Here is a 5,482-nt window from a genome sequence, read left to right on the forward strand (position 1 = left end):
TAAGTGGTTATTAGTGCAGAAGCCTGGAATACAGGAAAAACAGGGATATTTTTGAAGCACTAAGCATCCTGAGTCAGAAGGTGGTTTATGGGGTATTAAGTTTCTATGCTCTGAAACTTTTGAGAGTTTTGGAGGTATTTCTGTCCTCTGCTGTTTACTTATGATCCTGGTTTAATTTTTTTTCTGGAAAATTCTTCTTTTCCAATGGCAAAATCCACGTAATACAAACTTGTGTTCTTCTAGCTTACACCCAGACCTGTGACATGCCTTCTCGTGCTCCCTTATCCTGCCCCAGCACCCTCCCATTTATATGCCCCTGACTCCTTTTATTTCCTCAGGGGAAGTAATGTTAAGGGCTTGTTTAAAGATATAAGCTTAGGTTTACAAGTGATGCAATTTGAGTTTATTTCTTCTCGTTTTGCTTTTCATGTCCCCTTCTAATAGTGCAGATGACACAAGTGAAAGAATTATTTGCTAAGAGTCTGACAGGACATAGATTATGGGAAGCCTATACAGTGACTGGTTTACTCTCAATTTCAGCATTTCTGACATAAATGTATAATCACGTGTATTTCTGATGTTTCCTCCAGGTGTTTAGTGTACAGTGTCAGTTTGAGAACTTTTAATAGGCATGCTGCCAAAATAGCCGATTCCTTTTTGGATCTTCTTGTGGTTTTTAACTGTCTACTACCTTACTTAAACTCTTTCTGAGTGTTGTCAGATTTCCTCTGGAACCAGACAGTGATCTGGCACCTGTGCCATCTCTCAGTCTGTTTCCGATAAGTGTTTTCCCTTTACAGACTCTGTTCATCCTTGGTTTTCAGAATGTCTCTACCCATTATCTCAAAACGAACTTGATGCATGAAGCAATAAGAAGTGAGTTGACAGACTTAGCTGAGCAGTATCATGTTAAATTAGCCAGGGTTTGGGCTCTGCTTGGTGCTTCTGCAATTTTAGATGTACTGGATTGAAAATCCCATAGTGTCTTTGTTTTGTGTCGCTGGCTGCCTTTGATGTCCCTAGGTGTCTTTTGTAAAAGAGTCAGAACCTTCAGTCTTTGAGCTGCCTGCCTGAGGTATTGAGATAGATCTGAGGTCTCTGATCTTATGGTTGTATGTCAACCTCTCAGTATGCTTGTGCTGTGGGCTGAGATGTGCTTCCCCTCTTTAGAGAAATGGAAAAGTTAGAGGGGAGTAAAGGGACAACAACTGATCCATGACCTACTCCTTATGTGCAATACACTTCTAGTGATGGATTTTCCCATGGGGAGCCAAACTTCTTAGAAAGCGTGCTGTTTTGCTTGTGGATAATTAGGGGACTTCTCTCCTTTCACCATGTGGGGACCAGGGACCACACTCGGGACTTCAGACTCCACAGCAAGTGCCTTAGCTGTTGAGCAATCCTGCCAGCCTGCAGCAGTGAAACAAATGAGATTGGCTTCTGCTAGGTGACTATTGTTCACCGAACAAGATAAATGTTTTCTTTTGGGTTACAAATTTATTTGATAGGTCAGAGACTCTAAGCTATTATTAAAACAAACAGACAAGGTAATTTTTTTAACTGGTAGGAAGTCATGATTTAATAAAAACATTATTTGAAATAATAACCTGGAATTGATAACAATGACATTTGAATAAAAACAGGAGGTGGGTACAGGAGAAGATGGAATGAGCGCAGCCCCCAAAGCTACTAAAAACAACTATGATAGGCTGCTGTTACTGTCACAGTGGGAAACATGGACATGAAACTCAGGGCCCTGATATTGTCTTCTGTCTTTTTAACAGAGCATGACACTATATCTATCTGCTATCATATCCACAACAACCAAAAGGGAGAGCAGCGTAGCTGCCCAACAATGGACAAATGAGCAAATGCCATACACACTTGCAGTGGTGTGCTGCTCAAAATTAGGGAAGAATGGATGCCAGTCCATGCTGTGAATGAATTAACCTTAAAATATACTGAATAAATGGATCCAAGGAACAAATACTATAGAATGCTTCTTTCTCCCCTCCCTCTCTCCCTTCTTTCCTCCCTCCTCTCCTCCTTCCTTCCTACCCATTCTCCATTCCCATTTGTCTTTCATGCTGGGAATCAAATGCAGGAAAATGATGTACCACTTAGCTACATCCCAAGGCTTGTATGACTCCTCTGACACATGGTCCCTAGAATATGACAAGACAGAGTCTGAAACGAAATCAGAGTTGCAAGGGTGGAGGTGCTGCAGAATGATTAAACTCTGGAGATGAGCAATGACAATGAGTACTCAATAATATGAGTATACTTGATGCTGTTTAACCACATACCTAAAATGGCCAAAGTGGCGAATTTTCTCACATATATTTAGTTGTATACATTAAGTCAAGAAAAAAACGAAGCAGGCTGCATCTGTGAGATGATCTAGTGGGTGAATGTACTTACCTGACAACCCAAGTTTCTTTCACGTGGCCTACATGGTAGGGGCAGAGAATTGACTGTCCCCAAACTGTTCTCTGTCCTCTACACACATACTGTGACACACATGTGTCCCCACTGCGCCCATATGTGCACACACGTGCACACACACACACACACACACACACACACAAATAAATAAAATATAATAAAAAAATCTATGTTGTACCATAGGCAGCACCTGCTGCTGCTGCCTGGGTCTCTCTCTCTAGTGTTGACCTGTGGCTACACGGTGACTTAGTTAAAAAGAAGGCAATGTATAAATGAGATATTTTATTATAGGAAAGAGAAAATATGCCGTTTAAGTAGAGAGAAGGAAAGCAGAGGAAGGAAAGAGAGAGAGAAAGGAGAGGAAGAAAGCAAGAGGGGAACAAAGAGCAGAAAAGAGAGGAGAAGGAGAGCAGAGAGGAGACAAAGAGCGAGAGAGCAAGAGAGTGAGAAGGGGGCAAACCGCCCCTTATATTGTATGGGGCGTGGCATGTCTGGCTTGTGGTCAGATGACTGGGGATGGGGTCCAGCTAGAATGCTGGGTGCTTGAGGCATTGCCTGCCTGATAGAGCACGCATCTCCTGCAGGGGCAGCTGTGAGGGGTTGTGACTGAAACAGGAACCAAAGACTCAGGAGTTATGGCCAAGCTTCTTCCACCCTCTGCAAGCAGAAGTTGCCCATAGGTGCCCAGGGCTCAAAGCCAAATACTCGACTGAGCATAAGTTACCTGAGCAGACCACTGCCCCACACTGCCCCACAAATCTAAACCTGCAATTTTCTTTTGACTAAGCAACCCCATTCTTGGATACTTACATAAGAAACACTGAGAACTTGTGCTCAAATGAAACATAACACACAAATATTGAAGGACACTTCACTAGCAATAGTGTAGACCTGGACCCAATTGAAGTGTTCTCCAATAGATGACTGGTTAGACAATTTGTGGACATACTTAACATAATAAGCATATGCTAATTATAACTTTAAAATATATATATAAAGCAAGGAAATTGTTAATATTTGATATAGAAGTAAAAAGGAAATTGTTTCAATAATAATGAAAATTCTTAATATTTATAATTTATCATTAGCTTATACTCAGGAAGTCGTCAATGACAATAAGCAGAAGTGATATTTAAAGACTCAATTTAGGAATGATGTGTTTTGCCCATGAATCTCTGGCAGTTCCTAAGATACTCTGTGAAGATTTTTGACACGGCAAGGATGAGAATTAGTAAACTCCTCCTTAGGGCCCAAGACTACCCACCTATATAATACCTTTGACCAGAATGTACCAGGCATGTATTCTCCCCCATGGAGGAGGCCTCTAACCTAATCAGACATGGTTGGTCATGGAAGAACAAATTTAGAAAATAGCACCACTTTTACTTTTTTTGCATGCCTTCCCCCCAAATATAGTCTAAATGGCAGCCAAGTTACCACATGCAGAGGATATGTAAAAACTTTGCTGGCCAAATAGCCATTCATGTAGGCAATTACATAGAGTGGATGTCAGATGACTCAGCCCCGGCCTGAAGGTCATCCTGGTAGTGAATCAAATAGAAGTCTCCTTGGGCAAACAGGTGGATAAAACACCCATTTTCCTTTTCAAGAATTGAATGGTTTACTAGATAGCAGTAGAAAACGACAGTGTATCTATCAGTGTATCAACATGGCGAATTTCTTTTTGCTGTTATTATCAGGGAAGACATAGGGTTTTGTTCATTTTCCCCTTCATGAAAAAGTACATAGCTCTATTTTTTTTTTTTTTACAAACACTCATTTGCATGCACACACACAGCTTCTAAGTTTTGTATTTGAAATCAGCCAAAACGGCATTACCTTCACATGATTTGTTTCAGTACTAAGTTGTCCCAGTCTCACTTCAGGCTGATGACTAAGAGCCAAAGTCTGGAGATAGCATCTGGAGATGATACAGCTGATTATACTTGGTGGCAGGCTTGACAGGACCAAGAGATGCCGTTTCCGGCAATCATTAGTATCTTGCTATGACTCACAGTGACTTTGGACAGTTCCTTCGCCTTTAAATATCAGAGACATTTTGTCTGTATACTGAAACATTTAAAGAACAGGTGACTAAGCATGAAGAATGGCAAATAGCAGTAACTCTTCTGGCGGTATTCACATGGCCCAAGGTGATGATGTCAACCTTTAATGAAACCCTTTTTATCTGATGGTCCCCACTTTAAGAAATACGTGTTTGGCTCCCCTTCTTTGTTGGGCACTGTGGTAGGTATTTGAGTGACTACCCGGAACAGGGCACAGGCAGAAACACAGACAATTCCACATGGATAATGAAAACTCCAGTAAGAAAAGGTTTGTAAACCACTTGAGAAGTGCTGGTTTTTCATGAAGACTTTCTGCAGATTATAGGATCAGAATCCATACTGGAGGGAAGATTAGGAGAGAGGAATGGGAATGTGGGTGTAGGTTGTGTGCAGACCAAGACAGGAGTAGGGCAGAGGATGCAGTTCCATACAGCTATTTTTCTGTATTTGATTGACTGGCTTCTACACTTTTACTTATTTTTGTGTGTGTGTGTGTGTGTGTGTTAGTAATGGGATAGAGAGGTATACTAACACTGAGATGTGAGAATGGAGACCACTTTAAGAAACAATATGTCCACATTTATGCTTTGGGAAAGCACTAGAGGAAATAAATTAGGAGAGGATCAAATGAACAAAGCTGTTGCTTAGAGCTACTGGCGTGGAGAGCAATCCCAGTAACTCTATCAATGCCAATCCTCACTCGGGGCCTGGCTTATGTGATGGTGGCTCTCATTTTTCCATTCATGTGTATCCAGTGGCATCACACACCCTGTGTTAGTCTGTGGGTTCAAAATCTTTCCCCCATATCTTAGTTCAGGTTTCTATTGCTGAGATAAAACATCAGACCAAAACTACTTGGGGAAGAAAAGGTTTATGGTTTATTTCAGCTTACAGTTCCACATCACAGTCCATCATTGAAAAAGGCAGGACAAGGAGCAGCAACCTAGGCCCGAGACTGGAATGGTGCAGAG

This window comes from Mastomys coucha, unplaced genomic scaffold (genome assembly GCF_008632895.1).
Source record: "Mastomys coucha isolate ucsf_1 unplaced genomic scaffold, UCSF_Mcou_1 pScaffold20, whole genome shotgun sequence".
Lineage (NCBI taxonomy): Eukaryota > Metazoa > Chordata > Mammalia > Rodentia > Muridae > Mastomys > Mastomys coucha.